Here is a 25971-nt window from a genome sequence, read left to right as displayed (position 1 = left end):
AATACAATTAATATAATTAGAAAGATAAAAATTTTCATGTAAAACAATCAGGGCAGAGATTTTGTCTTATTCACTGGTATCTCTTGCCCCTGTATTAGAATTCTCCAAAGAAACAGAACAAATAGTATGGAGATATAAATCTTTGTAATTTAAAGAAACAGGTCACACAATTATGGACAGTAACATGCTCCAAGATATATAGGGTTGAGTTTGTAAGCTGGAGACCCAGGAAAGCCAATGGTATAGTTATACCCCAAGTCAAAAAAATCTAAGAATCAGGAAAACTAATGGTGTATTTCTAGTCTGAGGCCAAGAGGCTCAAAACCCAAAAAGAGCCAGTGTTTCAGTTCAAGCCCAAAAGCAGGAAAAAGCTGAGGTTCTAGTTCCAAAGCAGTCAAGCATGTGAAATCTCTCTTACATGGGAGATGGTAATACTTTTTGTTCTAGTCAGGCCTTTAACTGATTGGATGAGGCATACCCACAATAGGTAGGGCAATCTGCTCTGCATGGCCTACCATTTAAATGTTAATCGCATCCAGAAACCCGCCCACAAAAAAATCCAGAAAAATATTTGAACAAATATCTAGAGACCCATGGTTCAGTCAAACTGACACATTATAATTTGGCTATCTTTGGCTATGTAATGGTTATAACCATTATAAAAAGGTTAATTTTATACCATCAAAGCTCTGGTCTCCCTCAACAAAAAAGGCAGCAAACTAGAAAATGCTTTTAGAAATTAAAAGTATATCAAATAAAAATTCTGAAAGTATTGGAAGATGTTGAGGAAGCCTCTCAGAAAGTAAAATAAAAGATAAAATGAAGGAAAAACAGATGGGAATAGATATGAAAATCAGGAAATTTAATCCAGATAGTTCAACATCAAACTAACAGGAGTTCTAGAAACAAAATTAGAAAAAACAGGCAGCAAGAAATTCCCACAGAAGTAATTCAAGAAAATTTCTCCGAACACAAGTATATACTTTTTTCAGACTAAAAAGGTTTACATAAAATGACAAAGATAATGAATTTAAAAGATCCACCCACATCAAGGCATAATGTACTAACAACAATAATTTTTAAGGTAATAAAAATACTAAAAGCTACCAGGGAAAAAAATTTGGAGATTATAATTTTCAGTCTCTCATACTCATATCCAAACAAGCTATCGATCAAGTATAAAGGTTAAAATAAGAAAAAAAAAAAAGTTTCACACAAGCAGGGTCTAAAAAATTCTACCCCTCATGCATTCTTTCTCAAGAAACTACAAAGGAAGTGCCTCATCAAAATTAATACAGACACCCCATTATCATCCTCCATACCTATCTTGCTTTAATTTTCTGATGGCATACTAATTACCCACCAAATTCTTTCCTGCCTTTCCCTTTGTTTTATTCTCTACTACATTCCCACTTTTCAAATTTAAAAGTCACTGTGAGACACAGAAGATAGACACTGCAGCATAAGAGAGAATAGGAAAATTCTAGGTTGCGAAAAGAAACCTCCAGATAACAACTTTCAACAGACCTAAAGAGTAACCAATTCAGATTGGAACATAAAAATAGACAAGTACAGGTACTACATCTCTAAGAAAAAAAATTGAATCAATAGATAACAGATGTGTTTGATCACACTGGCAGAAATTTTATGATTTTAGTGGACAGTTTAGAAATAAATTTGTAGTGGGCACACAAATTTAAATAAACAAAAAAGTAGGAAATTATTAATTTCAAAAGGGAAAAATGAAAGGAGAGAAAAACAAGTGAGAACAAGGAAGAAGAGGAGAAAGAAAAGGTAATCCTGAGTTACATTTTGTAGCTTTGTTGTGACTAATTACATTGTCATAAAAATGCAAATGATAAATATGGTTTTAACAAAATATTATAATGTAACTGTACTGGAAACAACAGAAGACATGAAATGGAAAGAAAGAACAATATAAAGTAACTCAAAGGTCATCTTCCATGGAAGACATTACTAGATAATGTCTAAAATAGAAAAATCAAGAAACATCTATTATATCATTTAGAAATATGAAGATAACTGGCAGAGTCAACGACTAAGATTTAGTGAATATGGCCCCTTGCAGAAAGTAAGAATCAAGGGGGAGAGGAAAAACAAAGGCCAGGAACTGTTGTTTTTCAGTTTAAGTATTATGTTATTGTTAGATTTTTTAACAATATACATTTTCTTTGAAAAAAATTATATTAAAAATTGTATACTAACTAGACAATAGGCATTTATCCAAAATATTGTGAAATAGCTTTAAATAACCAAACAACCCTTCAAGTTTCACAAATACAGGTATCAAAACTGTGAAAAAATTTATCATAAACCATTAAGAATTGCTTTTTTAAAAGTCAGTATTCTACATCTTACCAAATGAAATTAATTTTATCTCTACTGCTTTTGACAGTAAAATATTCTTTTCTGTAAGTATTGATGTAAGGATGCAAAATTAATTTCAATTAAACAAAGGAATGAAGAATAATTTGTTAACAAAAACCTAAACTCATATAAACTATTTAATTTTCCCTGTAAAAATATACAAAAATTTAAAGGCTTGTGCTCTTCAATGAAATATCAATATTAATATTTTAAGATGTTGTTACAGTTATGTATGCCTTTGTAAAGTAAATCAAATTGGTTGGATGTAGCTCCAATTCCCTAAGTAGATGACAGAAACACTAGTAGGAGTCAAGGGAGGAGGCCACAGAGGAGAGCTCAAATAACGAAGGGAATGTATTAACACAAAATTGGAAACCACATTATACACAGGACTAAAGGTCAAAACTAGAGAAAACTTGTTCATGGTCAAGATATAGTAATCTTAAGTGCTCAAAGTAAACGATCAAGAACTTTTCAACAGTGTTTGCGCTTTATGTCAGCACTCTCTCAACAGCTTATCTAACACAAATCCGAGTAACCACATACCAGGAAAGAGTATGGCATAATAGTAAAGGACAGGTTTTTATTCCATTGTCTCTTTAGAGGGTAAAACAAATCATTACCCAAAATAGAATAAAATATTGTCCTGTGGAAAGTTTTGGTTTCAATGATTTCTATAGTCATAAACTATTAAAATGTACATCTACTTTGTACAAATATTATGATTCAATTTATAAATGAAATATACATACAGATAACTACAAAGAACACAGAAAAAAAATCTATTAAAGTTGAATTAGCAAATGGTTCAATTTTACAATTGCTTTTTTAACAAATATTTTTGAATGTGTACTAAGTGCAAAGAATTGAATATTGAGAATGCATTTACTGGATTTACAAAGTAAAGAATGCAAAAGTTTAAAAATCCAAAACATTCAGATAACCATGCAATCAATTATGCAAGTGCTATAAATACAGTTTTAAGTTATTTGTAAATAATAAGAAAACAACAGTCCCCTTGCTGTTGTGTTTAAGCATACATTAAAATTAATACATTTACAAGTCCCTGTAAATCTATTTTTAAACTTTTTCAGGAAAAACATACTCCCCAGCGAATAATGATCCTTCGAGTAACTTCCAAACTGGAATCAATTTAGCCAAAATCTTTTACTAATCAATACAGAAAGCTTGATTTCAATAAAGGTGACAAAAGTTGCTCTAACCCTTTCCAGCTACAAGCTCTCAACAGATGATCATCATTAAGCTTATATCAGGGCTTCACATTCAGGAGCGATATAAATGTGTCCTATTAGTACATGGTCAGTCTATTTGGCAACTCCAGTTCTCCAGACATATGGCAATTGCTGCCCTTTGAGGTCTGAAGTCAAGTCTTTAGGGAATCTCATAGCCTGCATTGAAATTACAGGGAGTGTTCATTAGAGACTGCTGGAGAGGAAACATGAAAGACTTCCATTAAAACTATATAAAACGGCTAATTATTTTTAAAAGATTTTTAAACCCTCTAGTGTACTCAGCAACAATAAAAAATATTTACCAACTGAATTATTTTTAAAAGCACTGCTTTCAGGACATGGGTGAAAATAGCTTTCTTCATGCCTTCCCATTCCCCACACCTCAATACACCTAACAATCATTTTATAAGAATAATCAAGATTTTGTATGATGGGAGAGAAAATTATATTTGCCTCTAAACTCCTTCTACAGATCACTGTAAACATTTATGAAATGAAGGAATTTTTAGGGGAAAGTTTTGTTTTCTATTAATTAGTTTTAAATAACATATACTGTGAACTTAAACTCAGCCAGACATACATGTTTCTTTTTAAATGCTTCTTTTTTTATCCAAAAGTCTGCCTTTACTGCATTTTATTCCATCTTAAACTAATAAACATAAAAAGTATTAAGGACAGAATAACATAAATTACTAGTCATTTGTAAAATGGCATTTATCAGATAATATTATGGAAAATATATGAAGATTCAAATGTTTAAAAATTTTGTAAATGTCAATAAATTAACAGAGAAGTACAAAGAAATTTCATGTCTGTGCTTTCTCAGAATTTTGAAAGACATAAAAAGGATAAATATTTTCTAACTAACGCTGCCATTTTCACTTTTAAAATGTATAGCCACTTTTTAACATGAGAGAACGACTATTTGTTAAGGTTCACAACAATACTACTACAGAATATTTATTTCAGTAACAAATCTATAAAATGTTACACAAAATTCATTAGCTTGCCTCAATCATTTCTTGAATTCACATATTTGTTTGATTTCTGACAGCCTAATTCCAAAAAAGTAATTACAACCTCAATCCATATGTAAAAAAGATAACAGAAACCAAGTACGTTAAACCAGTTTAAAAGAATAAAAATCTAAAGAAAACAGATTACGAATGATTTATATGAATGCCTAGTGCTGAAGTTAATTACAAGTAACCCAATAAAATAGTGCCTTTATTATTGTACAGCAAGTAATAGCTCTAGATGTAAAAACCAGAACTCTTTCTGCTGACTTTTGCATGCCCAATCCCACAGCACACAACATTAAGAATTAAACATGTAGTAAATAAGGCATATAGAAAACAGCAGTTTTAAAGTAAAAACTGAAAACTCTCCTGCTGTTTAACCATTTGGGATCTTCCACTCTAATAGTGACCACAGTAAACCGATACTATGTATTCACTGAGTAAATTCTTAATGTTAATATAAAGTGAGATTTGAACTTCAGTGCAGTTTTACATCACGTGGAAAATAAATAACTGCAAAACCACATTTATTTTAACATTCATTAGGGGCAAATAACTTTTCTTTTATGCTTATGCTATGAAATGATGGTATCTCAGAATAAAATTTTTCCAAATCTCATGCTATTATCAACCTACAAAGTTTTGGTCTTGATTTTAAAAGACACATATATTGCATGCTACAATAACATGTTAATACTTCTCAACAGCCACAACTTGTAGGCAATCATAGTATACTTGATGACTTCTGGTGAAGAGGAATAACACTTTTCAGTCCAGAATGATTCCTTAACTCTTTCAAATATTTATCAATGCACCAGTAAGATTTTAGCTGACAGCAGCTTTAAGTATAATGCAAAAGTCCTAAGATATGTTGGGATAAAAATCATCATGAAGATCATTCTTTGACCTACAACATAACTGAAACAGTGATACAATGAAATACTTGATAGTCCAGTTGCTGCGCAAATAAACCAGGACTGATGAAACAAATAATCAATAGTACATCTCTGTGGCAGTATATTATTCCTATCAATCCCTTCTCTATTAGAAATGCATGCAATATTAGCTTCTTTTACTTTTTTGGGGGTGGAGGTGGGTCAATAACTTCACAAACTGGCACTGGTCTCTTCTACTATGGTGAAACATTTTAAAGGTGGTACTCTCGGTCTCTTTGATTTCTCAATAGTACCTGATTCAATTTTCCAATAACAAACCTGCAAATCCTTGTTAAGGAAATCATAACACTGTTAGGTGAAGGCCTGAGGAGGACTGCACTAAGAACACTCAAGACATCATCAAAGCATTACTAGACACACTGTCACAAACTTAAAGTCTCTTCCCTCACAGTTCTGGAGGCCACAGTCCAAAATCAGTTTCACTGAACACTAAAATCAGTGTCAGCAAAGCTCCTCTCCTTCCGGAGGCTCTAGGGGAGAAGGTGTTCCTTGCCCTTCCCCGCTTTGGTGGCTGTCAGCATTCTTTGGCTTGTGGCCACATTGCTCTCTGTTCTATCTTCATACTCCCCTCTGTGTGCCTCTCTCTTAATATCCATCTGGTTATCACTTATAAAAATAGATATAATGGCCTTTAGGGCCCACCCAGACAATTCAGTAGTGTCGCCTCATCTCAAAATCCTCAACTGAATCACACACAAAATATCTTTTTTCCAAATATGGTAACATTCACAGATTCCAGGGATTTGACATGGATAATTTTGAGGAGCCTATCACACTAGAGAAATCAAATTAAAAGAACAAAAAAAGCAAGTTGAAGTTCAAAAAATTTAAGATTCAGAGAAATAAAAACATTTTTTTAAAAAATTAGTATATCATGACAAGAGGTGGAAAAATTTTAAGCAAGTCAACACCTCAAAGTGTTGGCTCTAACAGTGACTGAGTTGTGATTGGTTTTGTTTTCAGTTCCAAAAAAATCAGTTTAACTTACAAAATATAAAGCCTATCAAGCTACATGAAACTGAAAGCTGAGCCACTGAGCTACTAGTAACAAGCAGACATCATAAATAGCAACTTCTTACAATTAATTAACACAGAAGTAAAGACAGCACTGTCAAATATTTGAATAAGTAAGGCAGCAGTCCAGAGGTGGAAAAAGGAATAAGAAAAAGAAAGCTTCTTAAAAAAAATCCTCCCATTATTTTACTTTATTGCTAGTGACCAAACTCCTTTTTTCCTTAACTTACAGTACTAGCAGATAGGACCCTATTCTCACAAATTAGACTTGTGCTACAAAACAACAATGAGTCTTTTGAATAGATATGCATGTGAGACAATTCTGAAAGATTAAGCGAATGTATAAGCTTCCTTAGGTGAAGGAACAGATCATCTTTCCTACAAAAAAGAAACAAGAAACCAAAAGGAAATTTGCCCTAGATTATGTAGTAACTGGTAACGAGAATAAACTGACAAACCGAAAGACTCAGTAAGGCAATACCACTGTTTTGGAGGTCCTGGCTGGATCAGTCAGTGGAGCATGGGACTCTTGATCTTGGGGTTGTGGGTTTGAACCCCATGTTGGGTATAGAGATTACTTAAAAATAAAAACAATCTTTTATTTAAAAAAAATAGATAATGCAACTGTTTTAATTGAATGCCTAATAAAAATTTAAGTTTCCAAATAATTTTCCAAAATACATAATTACTATTTGGGGCAGGTGGATGGTTCAGTTGGTTAAGCGTCTGACTCTTGATTTCTGCTCAGGTCATTATCTTACAGTCATGAGATCCAGCCCCGCATCAGGCTCCGCACTGGATGTGGAGCCTGCTTAATATTCGTTCTCCCTCTCCCTCTGCCGCTACCCTGGCACACAAGCATGCACATGCACTCTCACTCTCTCTCTCTCAAAAAATAAAAAACCACACATATATCATTAGTATCAACAAATGCAGTGTGTGTCTAGTATTTAGGACATTAGTATACATTTTCATACTCATTATATGTAAATGCATACTGTGAAAAGGATAGTGTCAGGACAATGTGGAGAATGGGTTTAGGGTTATGGAGCTTGGTTTTTTTGGTAAATTACCAAGAAAATGGCATGATGTCCATAGCACACATGTCAAATATCTGAATACTATTCATAAGGCAGCACAGAAGTATAAAATAAAACAAAACAGCTATCAAACACCTTGAAAATAAGGCAGAGGAGTTTGAATCTGACAAGAGAGTAAACTGTAACTTCCCTTAGGAAATCTAAAGAGACTCTCCTTGGTAAGTAAATTTGTCAAAATGTACTGAAGGAAGTAAAATCAACAGAAAGGAGGTAGGTCATTTCACAATAAAGGAGTAAACTGGATCATAATCTGTGATTTTTTTACAGAGGTGTTTTTCAAATGCTATCTCCTTTTATCCCTTTCCGTCACCCCCATTCTGATCAGACTCAAGGTGAAACTCATAATAAGCAACTATTAATGACAATGATATATTTAGCCAGAAAAAAAGTTCATCATCAATGAACTAGATTAACTGTAGTAAAGTATTTCTTCACTATGGTTAACACAGGGAGTATGTGTTGAAAGTAATGTAACATAAACTTAAAGGTCTGAAGTATACAAAAGAGACCCTTTAAAAAAGCACCTGGGTGGCTCAGTCAGTTGAACAAATGACTCTCGGGTTTTGGCTCAGGCCATAACCCCAGGGTCGTGGGATTGAGCCCCGCGTTGGGCTCACACTGAGTTTGGAGTCTGCTTGAAATTCTCTCACCCTCTGCCCCTCTCCCCAATTCACTTTCTCTCGAAAGAAGGAAAGAAGGAAGGAAGGAAGGAAGGAAGGAAGGAAGGAAGGAAGGAAGGAAGGAAGGAAGGAAGGAAAGAAAGAAGAAAGAAAGAAAGAAAGAAAGAAAGAAAGAAAGAAAGAAAGAAAGAAAGAAAGAAAGAAAGAAAGAAAGAAAGAAAGAAAGAAAGAAAAAGAGAAAAAAGATTCTCTCTCTCCCTCTGTCCCTCTCCCCTGCTCATGCTCTCTCAAATTAAAAAAAAAAAAAAATCATTAGAGTAGTGATCTCTATAACAACCATCAATCTCACTTGTATTCAGGTATACAGTTGACACCTGTAAAATATAGGGGTTAGAGGCACTGATTCCACAGTTGAAAATCTGCATATAGCTTTTGACTCTCTGAAAACTTAACTACTAACTAATGATCTACTGTTGACCAGAAGCCTTATTAATTAAACAGTTGATTAAGGCATACTTTGTATGGGGGCACCTGGGTGGCTCAGCTGGTTGAGCGTCCAACTCTTGATTTTGGTTCAGGTCATGGTTTATGAGATCAAGTCCCTCATCGGGCTCTACAAAGACAGTAGGGAGCATGCTTGGAATTCTCTCTCTCCCTCTCTCTCTCTCTGTCCCCTTTCCCATGCACATGCACGCTCCTACTCTCTGTGAAAATAAACACTGAAAAAGACATATTTTATATGCACTATATAATATATCCCTACAATTAACCTAAAGAAAATGTTACTAAGAAAATCTAAGGAAAGGAAAATAACATTTACAGTACTGTAGTTATCAAAAAAAATCTGCATATAAGCAGACCCATATAGTTCAAATAGTGTTCAAGTATTAAAACTATACTTTATTGATTTTCTGAAGAGGGGCTTTCAGTATAGTTAGCACAGAAAAGGGTAGAATCATCTTTGGGATCCTATGGAAAATATGTTACCCATTAACCTTGTCTACTTGGAAAAGGCCAAAAACTAGTCATCTATTGGAATTCTCCTAGCTCTAACATTCTATGGTTCTATGAGATGAAAAAGGATTAGACTGGGCATATAACCACAGGAAGGAAAGAAAATAATTTTTTTTAAAAAAGACAGTACAGAATGGTGGACTGAATGTGTGAAGCAAAGATCTAAAAAAACAAATTACCTTCATGAAAAGAAAACAAGAGTCATTGAAAATACTGAACAAAAGGGAGAACATTTTTGTATGCTGTTAAAAACACATTAGATTTGTTAGGTAGAAGCTAGAATGCCCCAAGCCAGAGTCCCAAATCTTTGAGGGGAAAATGGTAGAGACAGGAGCTGGAGGTAAGGACTATGATAAACAAGTCACACATTAAAAGCCCAGGAGCACAACATCCTGACTTTATGGCTTCCAAGACCTTGGGGCTGATAGATCAAGAGCCACAGGTGCAGAGCATGGGCTCTCTTCTTCCACCTCTGCCAGACGGTAACCCCTAGATTCAATACAATGTGTTTGCGTTATAGTTACCCTCTCCTTCCGCAGAGAAAGGCTGCTCTGGTATAAACCTTGTAGGGTCAAAAACTCTCCCTCCCAACCTGTGGGAGTAGTCCTTCAAATGACTCAAAGCAGCTTCCATTAGAGACCACCCCACTGTGCTTTCCAGCTCCTCCCAGCCCAGAGAGACCCAGTAATACCCAATCCTAAAACAACCTAATGGTTGGTTCCGCCTCTGGAAACCTGCCAACTCTCCCCTAGACAGTGTACTGTTGTTTTAATAAAACTGTTTTCTGCTTTCACTTTGGTGCAGATCTCTAATTCTTTATTGTGTTACTTAACAATGCTAAGAGCCCAGACACAATGCTTTTCATGCTGACAGATTCAGAAACTGATGTTAATTTACAATCTACTTTGATCTAGGAAATGTTCTATATATTTTCTCATGTTATCTAACACAATCTTTATTACACCCATTTCACTCAAGAAGAAACCGAGTCTCAAGCAAGTGAGACTTGGTTACAGAGTTGATAAGTGGTAGTAGAGAATAAACATTTATTAAAATTCAAAATCTATCATCACAGTATTTCCCTGGCCTCGGCCTCTTCTTAAGATCCTGTCCAAGGCATCCTTTACTTTTCTCCTTGTTGTACATTATGGAGACAACAGTCTCCTCTAGTCTACTTCCAGCAGCTGAGGAATTTACTATTAGAAAAACAAATAGCCTTCAGGGTTCTGATTCTTACTTCATTCAGGTCTAAATCAAAGTTCCAACTTCAGATTTTCTTAAAACTAAATACATGCTTTATGGAAGCTCATGTCATAAAAACGGCAGCTTAACTAAAAATAGCTGCCTGCCTAAGAAATACATAATAGATGGAATATATGTGTAATTGCTAATATATAATAATTATCCCTTCCTATATTATGCTATTATATACTAAATACCTATTTCAGGCACTAATGTGCAAAATAACTTTTATCTCAGACCAAATGAGCCAAACAGTGTAAACACTTCAGACAGCAAAATTTAAATCTGAATCCTCAGAAATTTGAATATTCTGATTAAATCCATTAAATTATATAATATTTATTTAAAAATATATGGTAAAGAATACAGTTCAGTCTTCACAAAATTATCAGAGTCTGATATTAAACAAAGACAATCTTAAAACTCTGTACTTTTAACCTAGCCTTTCTGTAATTCTTAAACTTCAATAGATTAATTTGAAATAATAGAAAAAAGGACTAAGAAAAACCAAGTGATAATAGCTGAGAAAGAGACACCAACCTGTATTCATAACTACATTAAAGCCAAAGAAAAAGGTCATGTTTGGATTATTTCCATTCATGTATTCTTCCTTTTTGCTAACTCTCTTCTTAATCCCAAATTTAAAAGACCAGTTGTAAAATGGCAGGGTGCCAAATTAAAACACACTTTATTTTCAGATGTCTCCATACTCATAGGCTGACTTCCTGTCAGGAAGAGTTCTATTTCAATGAATACCCCAATCAGCAGGGAACTTGCAGAATTAAGTGCCAGTTGATATTACTTTGTTTTGCATTTACCACCCTTGAGAATAATGTTCAAAGATCTAGTTATATAGTCAGCATGGTATCATCCTTCTGACTAGACGGCCAAGCCACAGGGTGTACCGCCAGTTCCACAGAATTTACCTTAAAAGGTTGTGTTTTCTAAAACCTCGTGTGCTAGTGAATCAACAGGATGCCTGTATTTCAGAATAAATCCTACATCTAAAGTTAAATTATGCTTCTCTTTAGTTGTAACAAAGCACTTTAAATTAATACTGGAACAGTCTGGAAAGCATCCAGACTTAAATAAAGATCAATTAATGTTCACTAACCAATCAACTTAAATATTTTATTTTCTGAAAGTAAAATGCAGTACTTAGTCTGATTGACTTTTTAATGTTTTTGCTGATGTTTAGAAAGAAATGCTTCCATCTTATAAAATCAAGTTATCTCTTATAAAAATTTAAATCAAGTAAGTCATAAATATTTTTACCACATTAGCATGAAGTTAGCTCATTTCAAGTATTTTAACATTAGTATTTTTAGTACATTTAAGATTTTTCATAATCAGTTAATACAGCCTGAATTGAACTACTTTTTCTAATTCCCACAGATTTGCTCTGTAGTTCCTTCTTATAAGATCAACTGTTTATATTGTACATAAAACTAATTCTGAGCATTTCAATATAGAATGCCTATGCTCAAAGCCTTTGTCCGTTATAAGGATAAAATGCTCAAAGAAGCTCTAAGGCAAATATGGGTGGTTGTAATGGAAGACTCTTCGTTTTATTTTTTTCTTCTCAATGTCAGTCACTACCCTATTGATTCTCACCTATTCATAATCAAAAGGTTGTGAGCACCGTCTAGAACAAAGCTCAGAGACAATCAATTTACATTCACTTATTTTCTACAAGTATTTTCTGAGGATGAATATAAACACATCCAAAAATAAAAGGGAGGTGTAACATTATGAAAGGTTAAAATATTAAATTATATTGATCCTAGTTGTACTATAATACATATAAACTGATCTTAAAAGAAGCCAATGACTCCAAAGTCCTATTTTCACTGGAAAAAATAAGGTCGGTTACAAAAAAAAAGGGAATGATTTACTTATAGCATATCAAAGTATGAGTTTCAACATTTAATTTAATACATTTTGCCAATTTCTTGCCATGCAAGCACTTTTTAGCACTTTGAAACAAAATGGTGAAAATCTTTCTACTCAGATATAGATTTGTTTCTTTCGTGAAACAATGACTTACAGGTATTAATACACTTTGGGGAGAACTACCATCTGTTCATATTTTGTTAGCAGAAAATGTGATGTCTGGATCAAATGCTGAGTTTCTGAAGCTAATGGCTTAAAGGTGATAGAAATAACTCTACAGAAAGAAGAAAACCTACAATGTACAAACTTGATTTCTTCATGAGAAGTAATCAGTTGTTATTCTTTTAATCAGATCTTTTGATACCCAAAGCTTATCAGGTGAAGGAGATTTAATATGTATTACTTTCTTACTTTAAAACCTTTAACTATAAGGTAAGAGTTCACAACAAGGGTTTGAAGCCTATGTATAAGGCTAATGTATTTCAGATTAAGAAAGAATTTAACAATCATTAAAGTGAATTGTGTCGGGGCGCCTGGGTGGCTCAGTCGGTTAAGCGGCCGACTTCGGCTCAGGTCACAATCTCACAGTTCGTGAGTTCAAGCCCCGCGTCAGGCTCTGTGCTGACAGCTCAGAGCCTGGAGCCTGTTTGAGATTCTGTGTCTCCCTCTCTCTGACCCTCCCCCGTTCATGCTCTGTCTCTGTCTCAAAAATAAATAAACGTTAAAAAAAAAATTAAAGTGAATTGTGTCTATTCTTTAAATACTTTTCAATGAATCAAAACCTAATTTAAAGGAAAATTTTACCTAAATAAGATAAATACATTGATTTACTCAACACTTATCTATCAAATGTTTATTTTATTATTATTATGACCCTAATAAGCACTACAGAACAAAATGAAAAAAAAAATCATTTCCTGACCTCAAGAAGTTTTTCATCCAATGAAAGAAACAAAAAATATATTATGGCACAAACAGAGCTCTTAAATCTCTAAGTTTAACTCTTCTTTTTTTTTTTTTAACATTTATTTATTTTTGAGACAGAGAGAGACAGAGCATAAATGGGGGAGGGTCAGAGAGAGGGAGACACAGAATCTGAAACAGGCTCCAGGCTCTGAGCTGTCAGCACAGAGCCCGACGTGGGTCTCGAACTCACGACCCATACCTGAGCCGAAGTCGACCGCTTAACCGACCGAGCCACCCAGGCGCCCCAAGTTTAACTCTTCTTTATCACTCATCTTTGTAAATTGAAATTTAGGATAGAATTAAATTCATAACTCATAATCCAATGTTGAGGTCATATAAACTAAGACTGGAAGACAAGTAAGAGTTAATAGGATTTGGAATTACTTTTATAGTAAAAGCAAAGAAAACATATGAGTATTTTTATTACATAATACATGCACAAAGAGATTTTGGTAATGCATTCTCGTGTCAAAAATATCTACACATGTCACAGACTGAGTTCTTCAGATCATAGAAGAATAGCAAATGCCACTCCCATCTATTAATTTAATGTTTGTCCGGAAATCTAACTGGATGAATGTGAACTATGGCATTCCAATCACTACTTAATTCTCAGGGTTGAGGATCTCCACAATAGATTCATTTTGTTTACTGTCTCAAGAAAATGCCTTATACATAAATTATACTTTTAAAACACAGAAGTACTACAGATTTCAGTAAAAAAGCCCAGCCTTACACCACAGGATATCTCCACTCTTAATTCTTCAACTGTTATTAGCGTCTTTAATGACTTCACATTTTTATTATATCTAGGTTGCAATCCCACCCAAGCTACTGCAAATCCTAGTTGATTCTATGAATAAATGGATGACATGTGAAGAGAACTTGCCAATTTATGACTTAGATATGTAACTATAAATAGTCTATTGCTAAATTTTATTCATTTATTTGACAAATATTTACTGAAAACTTATTTCATCTGAAACTGCATCATATAACATTCACATAGATTAATTTCATTTTCTTTTGAACCTCTGAGACCTCATTAAGTGCATACCAAAATTCAATTCTATACACGGATCAATAATAATATAGGTAATATCCATTAACATAAAATATATTCTCACCCTGGTTTCCAGACTTTATGCTATATACTTGAACTTCTATATACAGCACAAATCACCACAATATTGGCTAAAAATATAATGCGATTCACTCAATCAATATAGGAAATAGCAATATTATCAACTGATGTCAAAATAATTGAATTTATCCTAAACTCAGGGTTAGTACTATATAAATATTGTAAAAAAGAAAAACAAAACACACACACACACACACACACACACACACACACACACACACACACACACAGAGTCCTCACTAAACTTAATATGTGCTAGAAAGAATTGCCAATTCTTACTACAATCACTTCTAAAGAACTATCTCTTCAGAAATAACATGTAAACTGGGAGTTATGTCCAAATTACCTACAAAGGAGAGAGAATAAATGACTTGAGATAATTTCTTCTAAATGAAGCAAAAATAATCACAGTGTTTCATGAAGAAAATAACTACTTTTGCATATCTAGTGATTTTTTTAGACACTGTGATTGAAGAAGCAAAGAAAAACAAAAGAGTACCAAAAAAAAGGCATTTCCTGCATTATTCACTGTCTCATCTCTGATGCAACAGCAGCTTTTCTCAAAGTATATTTTATAAAACTTATCCCCTTGTACCATGGCCACAAAGACGATTCTGTGATCAAATGTGCTAATATTATTTCCATTACAGATTCAACAATATACATTATATACATATTTTTATATACATATTTTATACACACAAACACACAACACACACTCCCATACATACACACATATTTACTAAAGGCTTTAAGGGGCCCTCCAGTAAAAAAAAACTAATTAAATTCAAACATTACCAAAGTTGTATCTCACTATATATTTTTTTCACAGAACACCCATTATCTTCATACAGTACACAAACTGGAATTTGCTCTACTATAAGTTTTGGATAGTGAGGGGCACCTGGATGGCTCAGTCAGTTGAGCATCTGACTCTTGATTTTGGCTCAGGTCATGATCCCAGGGTTGTGGGATCAAGCTCAACACTGGGCTCCAAGCTTAGCATGGAGCCTGCTTGAGATTCATTCTCTCTCTCTCTCTCTCTTTCTCTCTCTCTCTCTCTCTCTCTCTCTCTCTCTCTCTTTCTCTCTCCCTCTCTCCCTCTCTCCCTCCCTCTGGCCCTCTCTCCTGCTTGTATGTTCTGTTTTTAAAATAAAAAAATAAAATAAAATAAAAATACTATATTTTAAAAAATAAAAAATTTTGGAGAGTGAACACTGACCAAACAAGCACATAACTACCACAAATCCAATCAAGGAAAGCTATACCTACTGAAAGAAGTAGAGCAAATGATTTAAGAATTTTAATATCCATTTTTCCTGATGAAAGTATAAACACAGATAAAAATTTCCAAAAAAATGTATTTATTTTTTTGACAGAGAGTACACAAGCATGAGTGGGGGAGTGGGGAGAGGGAGAGAATCTCAGCACAGAGCCCAATCTCATGACTACGAGATCATGACCTGAGCCATAATCAAGAGTCAGAACCTTAACCAACTGAGCCATCCAGGCACCCCAAGAATTCAAAAAATTTTCATTGCAAGTCACAGTCACCTGAAATGATCTATTCAAGAACAGAAATAAAAATGGTATTAAATTAAATAGGGATTGATAGTCCCTAGGTCCACACCCTGCCCCTCTATTTCTGTTTCTCTCCAAGTCCTCATAAACTTCTATATTGTATTACAATTGTTTGTCTTTCTCATTTGAACATACTTTCTTTAAAAAGAGGGGCTTATCTTAAAAGCATCCAATACATGTCTGCTAAATAAAAGAATACCACAAGCAGGCATAGAGAGGAGGACTCAGGGCAGACAAATTCACACAAAGCTCTGCAGAAGAGTGAGCAGGAAGACAGCAGTGGAGTAGGACCCGAGGCTCACATTGTCCCATGAACACAACTGGATAATTAGCAAATCAAACTTAATACCCCAGAAATTGACCTGATAAGAACAAACCCTACAATGAAAGGGAGAGAGGAGGCCACATTGAAGAAGGCAGAAAGTTCAGAGAGAGGTTTAGGGGGGAAATGGATCATAGCAGCTACAGTGGGGAGATAGCTGTGATCATGGAGACGGGCACAAGACAGAGGAGCAACAGGGGAACACACAAGAAGAATGTTTCCCCAAAGACACTGACTTGGAAAACAAGAGGGGTTGAGTTCCTACAACCACCAGGGCTTACAGCCCTACAATTTTAAAGGTCAGCAGGCTTGGCTGAGAAAGAGCCTGGAGGGCACTGCCGTGATTCCTAGAGAGAAGGCAGGCAAACAACTCAGGAACAGACAGCATATAAACAACGATCTGAAGAACCCCTGGAGCACACAGTGGGAAGATTATTCCCTGTTCTCAGAGGTGTCCCTAAAAGCCAGGTTTCACACAGACCCCTCTCTAGGAACAAAGGAGATGAAAGGCGCTATTTCCCTCCTCTACCCCTCAAGATAAACAAAGAGCCACATTAAGGAAGCAGCATAACACCAACACTGGCTGCTAACTTGCTTACACCAAGTCCCAGCCCCCTGTGCTCCAGTGGAACTGCCTGTCTCAGTCACACTTGCCTCAGATCCAGCATGGAAAGCCCCTTCAACAGAAAACTAGCAGAAGCCCTTGCCCAGAGAGTTTCACAAGGTCTCAGTTCCAGTGGAGATGGTGACAGATCTCAGTTTACAAGCAGGTCACAGCACACCTACTTAAAACTCACCCTGTTGAGGCCAGGAATCAAACTCTGCCCACAGCAGACAAGAAGAGCCTCTGCAGACCACTGGCCTGAAAGATTAAGCAGACAGAACACAACAGCAGAAGACATACAACACACACTGGAGACACTTCCTGAAGTGTAGTGCCAGGCCCTGGGCACTACATGACCTCTTTTTCATAAGGCCATTACTTTCAGAAGCAGGAGACATAAATGGCTTTTCTAACACAGAGAAGAAGGCAGAGACTTAGACAAAATGCCAAGATGGAGGAATTTATCCCAAATGAAAGAACAAGATAAAGTCAACACCAAAAATCTAAGCAAAACAGATGTAAGTAATACTCCTGATGGAGAATTTAAAGCAATGATCATAAAGATACTCAAGGGGCTTAAGAAAAGAAGTCATCAGTGAGATCCTTACCGTAGAGATAAAAGAGTTAAAAAAAGAATCAATCAGAGATGAAGAATGCAATAAACGAGATTAGAAACACACTTGATGCAATGAACAGAAGGCAAAAGAAGGAGAGGAACAAATTAGTGATCCAGAAGACAAAGTAATGGAAAGTGATGAAGCTGAAAAAAGGGGAGAAAGAAGACTTGTACAAAATGAGAACAGACTTAGGGAACTCAGTGACTCCATCAAACATAACAACATTTGTATTATAAAGTCCCAGATGAAAAAGGGAGAGAAAAGAGGGCAGAAAATTTGAAGAAATAACAGGTGAAAAATTCCCTAATCTGGGAAAGGAAACAGACATTCAGATCCCAGAGGCACAGAGAACTCCCATCAAAATTAACAAAAGCAGGCCAATACCAAGATATATTATAATAAAATTTACAAAATACAATAATAAAGAAAAAAACTTAAAAGCAGCAAGACAACCGAAATAATTAACTTACAAGGAACACCCATAAGACTTATCTGGAGATTTTTCACCAGAAACTTGACAAGCCAGAAGGGAGTGGCATGATATAAGCAAAAAATTGAATGAGAAAAATCTGCAGCCAACAATACTTTATCCAGGAAGCCTATCAATCAGAATAGGAGAGAGAACGATTTCCCCAAAGAAAAATTAAAGGAGTTTGTAAACTAACTAAATCAGACTGCAAGATATATTAAAGGGGACTTCTTGAGTGAAAAGGAAAAACCAGAGTAACAACATAGGGGCACCTGGGTGGCTAGGTCGGTTAAGTATCCAATTTCAGCCAAGGTCATGGTCTCACTGTTACCGAGTTCGAGTTCCACATCGAGCTCTGTGCTGACAGCCCAGAGCCTGGGACCTGTTTCAGATTCTGTGTCTCCCTCTGTCTCTCTGCCCCTTCCCCACTCACACTCTGTCTCTCTCAAAAATAAACATTAAAAAAAAAGTAACAATATAAAGGCAAGAAACGTAAAAGCTGTATAAATGAATATTTCTGTAAACATCAGTCAAGGAACTCACACACACACAGAAAGGATATGAAATAACATATAGCTAAAATACGGGTTAAAATGCTGTGAAACTAGAAGCCAACCACAAGAAAAAATCTGGAAAGACCACAAATACATGGAGGTTAAACAATATGCTATTAAAAAATGAATGGGTCAGGGGCGCCTGGGTGGCGCAGTCGGTTAAGCGTCCGACTTCAGCCAGGTCATGATCTCGCGGTCCGTGAGTTCGAGCCCCGCGTCAGGCTCTGGGCTGATGGCTCGGAGCCTGGAGCCTGTTTCCGATTCTGTGTCTCCCTCTCTCTCTGCCCCTCCCCCGTTCATGCTCTGTCTCTCTCTGTCCCAAAAATAAATAAAAACGTTGAAAAAAAATTAAAAAAAAAAAAATGAATGGGTCAACCAAGAAATCAAAGAAGAAATTTAAAAATACAAATGAAAACATCATAGTCTAAAACCTTTGAGATTCACCAAAAGAAGTACCAAGAGGGAAGTATACAGCAATACAGGCGTACCTCAAGAAGCAAGAAAAATCTAAAACAAACAATTTAACCTTATGCCTAAAGGAGCTAGAAAAAAAGAACAAACAATGCCTAAAGCCAGCAGAAGGAAGGAAATAATAAAGATTAGAGCAGAAATAAATGATAAAGAAACTAAAAAAAAAAAAAACAGCACAGATCAATGAAACCAATAGCTGATTCTTTGAAAAACTCAATAAAATTCATAAACTTCTAGTTAGACATACCAAAAAAGAAAAGACAGAGGACCCAAATAAATAAAATCACAAATGACAAAGGAGAAATAACAACCAACCCCATAGAAATACAAACAATTGTAAGAGAATTTTATGAAAAACCGTATGCCAACAAATTGGACAACCTGGAAAAATTGCATAAATTCCTAGAAACATACAAATTACCAAAACTGAAACAGGCAAAAATAAACAATTGGGACTACATCAAAATAAAAAAGCTTCTACACCATGAAGGAAACAATCAAAACTAAAAGGCAACTGATAGAATGGGAGATGTTTGCAAATGACATATCAGATAAAGGGTTAATATCCAAAATCTACAAAACACTTACAAAACTCAACATCCAAAAAATGAATAATCCAATTAAAAAATGGGCAGAAGGCATGAACAGACATATCTCCAAAGAAGATATACAGAAGGCCAACAGACACATGAAAAGATGCTCAACATCACTCATCACCAGGGAAATGCAAATCAAAACTACAATGAGTTATCACCTCATACCTGTCAGAATGGTTAAAATGAGCAACACAAGAAACCAACAGGTGTTGGCAAGGATATGGAGAAAGGGGAACCCTCCTACACTACTGATGGCAATGCAAACTGGTGTTGCCACTCTGGAAAACAGTAGAGAGATTCCTTACATAGTTAAAAATAGAACTGCCCTATGATCCAGCAAATGCACTACTAGGTATTTACCCAAACAATATAAAATTACTAATTCAAAAGGATATATGCACCCCGATGTTTACAGTAGCATTATCTACAACAGCCAAATTATGGAAGCAGCCCAAGCGTCCAAAGTCTGATGAATGGATAAAGACAATGTGGCATGCATATATACATATACATATATATTATTCAAATAATATTAAATAAATATATGTTGCATATTTAAATAAAGTATAATGGAATATTACTCAGCCATAAACAAGAATGAAATCTGGCCATTTGCAATGACACAAACAAAGCTATAGAATATTATGCTAAATGCTACGTGAAATAAGTCAGAGAAAGACAAATACCATATGATTTTACTTATATGTGAAATTTAAGAAACAAAACAAAGAAGCAAAGGGGAACAAGAGATAAGCAAACTAAGAAACACACTCTTAACTACACAGAACAAACTGATGCGTTACCAGAGGGGAGGTGGTGGGAGATGGGTTAAATAGGTGATGGGGATTAAAGAGTACACTTGTGATGACCAACAGGTGATATATGGAGATGTTGAATCACTATATTGTACACCTGAATCTAATATGACATTGTATGTTAACTGGAATTTAAATAAAAACAAGAAAGAAAGAAAGCAAGAAAGAAAAAGGAAGGAAGGAAGCAAACAAACTAGCTCTGTAGAAGAGACAACAATTAAACAGAACCTGATAGTAAAAACAAAACATTCTAAAAGTATAGTTAATGGCCTCACCATACTGTTGTATGCAGAGCTCCATACTATAGGACTTCCTTACAGAAAATAAGCGTAACTGAAGAAGCCTTATATTTTCAATAAGCAAATTATACTCAAAATTCATATTCTGTGGTTGGCAAAAAGATAATCCTGTTTTATCAATTCAATTATTTCTTTTAAAACACCCTATCACTTTCTTAATACGGGATAGTGAATTTACACGAAAAAAGTTTAAGTGTACCCGAAATAGAGCACACTCTGAGTATCTAAGCACCACAATTAAAAGAAGTAAATCTCCATTTATATTAAATTCTACAATGAGTAAAACTCAACCACAGTAACAGAAGTCAAATCAGTGGCAACTTGAGGTAGTAACGGGGGTAGAGATTGATTGTAAAAAGGTACAGGGAACTTTCCAGATTGAAATGGGTGTTACAATGTTGTGTATATGTCAAAATTCATCAAACTGTACACTTAAGATACGTGCATATATACTGTACATAAATTATGCTTCAACAAAGTTGATCTTTAAAAAAGAGGTAAAAGTGATTAACCCAAAGGATAACAAAAAAACAAAGACCCACGAGCGCCTGGGTGGCTCAGTCAGTTAAGCGTCCGACTTCGGCTCAGGTCATGATCTCTCAACTCATGAGTTCGAGCCCTGCATCAGCCTCTGGGCTGACAGCTCAGATCCTGGAGCTGGCTTCAGATTTTGGGTCTCCCTCTCTCTGTCCACTAGGCCCCCACTCACACTCTGTTTCTCTAAGATAAACATTAAAAAAAAAGAAGAAGAAAAGAAAAAACAAGACCTTATGTATAAATGAGCACAACTACAGAATTGGGTTAGGACAATATAGTTGAAAATAAAAATGACCACTTAATATACACTTAATAATAGACAAAAAGTATGGGAGTATGTCATATGTCATAATGAAAAAGACCAAAAGACAAAAGCCCAAAATATGTTGACTTATGACCACTGCTAACAATGAATTATTAATTATACAATTATATAAATATGTGGTTGAATAGTAATTATCCTGGATGTTGGAGATACAAAACAAAATGCAGGGCTTGAATCATAGGCAACTTAAAGGCAGGAGTAACAGGCAGTCACAGCTTTGGATGAATATCACAGTTAGAGCTGTGGGGCAGAGAGGAGTCAAAGAAAGCTTTCCATTTCCAGATAGACTACTGTGTAGCTGGAAGCTGTATTATTTATTTAACCATAAATATTTATCACTAAGTAGCCATCATGTGCCAGGGACTGTGTGGAGTACCAGGTATACATAAAAACAAAGTAGTAAGAAATGAGGTCTAAGCAGTAAGTGAGGCCTAATAATGAAGGATACTTTTGTGCCACGGTTTAGAGCTGGTTTGCTTTTCTCCCCCCTGCCCCCCACCTTGTTTTGTTTAAATTATCTACTTTATTCAAAATACTCATCGCAACTACAAAAAAGAAAAGTTCAAAAAATAAATAGAGCAAGAACATGAATGTCACATATTTAGAAGAGAAAACTAAAAAATAAGAAAAGCAGATTTATAAAAAACAAATTACAAGAGATTCTAAGTGATTGAAAAGAGAAAAACATTTTAACGATAAAGATTCAGAGGAAAGAAAAAAAAAAGACTCTAGCAAAAACCCAAACACAAACTGACATAAAAGAGTCATAAAAATGGTAACACCTGGTTCTTATTATAATATTTAAATTAATAATTCAGAGGTATAGAAACACCTGAATCTAAAATGACCAAACCTTTTATCATAGCCTTCATGTGAAAAAAATATTTGCCAAAGTAGCAACAACCTATATATTCTGATGAAAAATTTCAAGAAAAATCAGACTAACAGTATTTTAAATTAAGTTTTGCTACTAATTAATTACTCAGACAGGATGCTAGGCCAGACTACATGGTGCTTCTAGTTTTTCTATATACTCTATGCATTTCTGATAAATGGGAAAAGAATAGATGACCTGGCAGAAGGCTCAGACAATAATACGTGATTTACAGGACATGAATGCAGCTACCTTAAGATTTATCTGACAGCCCTCTCCGATAGTGGACTATTGAGTATCCGATGGAATGATTTCTAGTCTAGAAAGTCTACTACTGAGTAGCCATACACATTATTTATTTATTAGATGTTTTGGGTTGAAACCATTTTTAAATGATGCACTTCACAATGCACAGTCATAAATTTAGCTTTAAACCCAAGAAGGGAGGTAGTGTTATTGGAATGTATGTCAGACTGAATTAGGATGAGCAAAGCAACGCTTTTATAAAGTGGCCTTGAATGCAATGTCAATTCTTTCAAAAATGATATTAATGTCAGATGAGCATGATAAGCTTTACACAATGCTGGAGTAATATTACTTGAAATATTTAGCATTTTCTTTAAATTCATAGAGATTTCTACAAGGTTTATCCACATACACAACAAATACCAGGCACAAAAAAGTGACATGCTTGTGAAAAACTAAATCTTAAACTGAGAATTTATTCAATTGTCTGTGCATCAGAGTGTATACACTTTCCTGAAGAAAGTATACATCTTATTTTAAAGAAATAAAAAAAATATGTATCAAGCTTTGAAGAGTAAGTAGTTTTTGAACTATTTTATGAGATTCAATATATGAACAAACCTAATTTAATAAATACTAAGAATTTAACTTTACTCAAAAATGCAATGCTGAGTATTTCATGAAAGCTTTTCAATTCTAAATGATAGTATTTTTGCCTTGACAGTGTTAAGATGTAAATGGGACAAATATGAAATGGTGTCTAATCAACCTAATAATGAATAAGTGAATACTGAAAAATATAATCCTAGGTGATCTGTTTGGTCTTAATGACAGAAAAATACAATCCTAGTTGAAGCTTTAAGAAAATACATAGTGATCTGTTTGGTCTTAATGACAGCAAACCAAATGTGATCATTTCCTCATTTCTTAAATTTAGGCTCTAATCTTTCTTTCATAATAAAATGTGGCTAATTTACACACCTTGTTAAAAAGAAAGCAAAAAGAAAATAAGTTTTGAATGGATTCAAGAAAAATAATCAGAACATGGCTGACTGTCATGAAATTAACACCAACTAATTTGTAAAGTTTTAAATCAAATTTGCAGATGTTAAGTTCATAAGCATATCCCATTATTTATGTGATTAAAAAGGAGTTTTTGACCTGATCTTTCGATCTTTGGCACTCAATCCTCTCCATCTCCCCTTAAAAAATTAATTAAAATTTTAGCAATATGCTAGCTTTTCACTTCCCACCCTATCTCAGACTAAAAAAAATTATCAATCAAACTCAAGCCATCCCCACCCAGTATCTGCAAAATGTCAACTTCAAATTCAATTTCATATCTCTTAAGCTTTCATGTAGAAAAAGACAGTTCACTTCTTAACAAAATAAATCACTTTTGTGACTGCCAATCTGACCTCTTTGAATTAGGAAAATTCAAAGTGAAAAATGTAATTATCACCCCGGAACAATCTGTATACATCTGGAGCTAATTCTGGCTTCATTTTTCACATCATTTTTCACACTGTGCTACATCTTATAGAGATGCCATGGAACTTTTGAAGAATGCATAAAAAATGGTAAGGACTTCGAATAACCAATAATGTATTTGATTTTATTCAAACAAAAATCTTGAGAATATCTGACTTTTGCAACTTACTCTACTAACTGATCTTCATACTCTATTTGATTGGATTAGTATTAAACAGGACTGTGACATACATGATAAATAGGTGCATTAAAACATGTCACTCTTCATCGTTTTAGCTTCTAACATTCAAATACATAATATACTATCTGAAACAGCTTTGATGTATCAAGAATCTATTCAATACTTCTAAACTAGAAAGTGGAAATTTGTTATTTCCAATCATATCACTATAAACAAATTCATACTCTGTGAAGAAACATCCCAAACTATAAGGTAATGCTTCTTAAAACTAAAGGTAATTTTGCGTTGGTTTAAAATGGTATATGGTAATTTAGATCCAAGAAATAAGCAATTATTCCAAATCAGATTAATGAAAATTTTTCTACATTAAGCTTTTAAAGCAATGGAGTTTTCTAAAGGAAATGATTAAATTATACAAACATGATTCTTGCTAAATCTAAGAATAATAAGCTCACTAGAAACATAACTACTCCTCACAAGTTCATTATAAAAATCCATTAGGGTGTAATCTCTAGAAGTAATTGTTCTTATTGCATTTTATTGACAATGCATAGTATTGATTTTTCACACCTTCTATGATTCTTTAATTTGTATTCATGAAATGTCCATCAGCACAGTCTAAATAAATTTGGCAATATAGGCACTAAAATGAATAAATCGATGCAAAGAAACATTAATTTTGCATTATCCTTATTCGTCAGGCAAGTAAACCACAAGAGTTGTAAATGAAGGTCAAAGGTTTTGAAATGGGTCAGAACCCTTGACCTCTAGACCAATACCCTTCCTATTAAAAAAGGCTATTTTAAAGTTTTAAGTAGGGGAATTTACTACCAGCAAGGTATCATTTTTAAGAGACTACAAAGAAAACTCTCAATAAAAACATTCATCTGTTTAATTGCAAAACAGAAAAGAAAAACCATCCTAGGATACATGATTTTTACATAAGTTTTCTAAAAATCATTAAAGCTTACCATATGAGGTATAAAATTTCTGAACGCTGAAAGCAATTTTGCTTTAGGAATTTATTTACTACATCTTATTATGATGGCTGCCATATTTTTGTTGACGTTTTCCCAAATCTACTCCGTATGTCAAAAATAATTAGCAATGACAAGAATTCAAAATTATTTATCACTCATTTTATAACCTCTACACAAAAGGGAAGTAAACCCATTATTCCTAGGGGAGTCAGAGTGGCACTCCACAAGGTATAGAAATAAATCTGTTTCTATAACCTTAATATATGCAGCAAAGAAATTTAGCCATCTCAAGATCATTTGCTATACACATTTTTTAATGTGACTCTAAAAACCTATTTCTCATTCATCTATTTTCTCTTAGCACTCACTACAAAATCATCTGTTAGTATCAAACACAAGA

The 25971-nt window shown here is 34.4% G+C and overlaps 1 protein-coding gene across 7 annotated transcripts in view; it reads right to left on the bottom strand.

Moving 5' to 3' along the window:
* The window catches only part of LRBA (LPS responsive beige-like anchor protein), a 775946-nt gene that overhangs the window by 506545 nt on the left and 243430 nt on the right, over positions 1–25971 (bottom strand). The window lies entirely within an intron of this gene.

The sequence above is a fragment of the Felis catus genome, chromosome B1, assembly GCF_018350175.1.
Source record: "Felis catus isolate Fca126 chromosome B1, F.catus_Fca126_mat1.0, whole genome shotgun sequence".
NCBI classification, from domain to species: Eukaryota; Metazoa; Chordata; class Mammalia; order Carnivora; family Felidae; genus Felis; species Felis catus.
The sequence above is the reverse complement of the archived record's forward strand: the minus strand, read 5'-3'. Positions and strand labels throughout refer to the sequence as shown.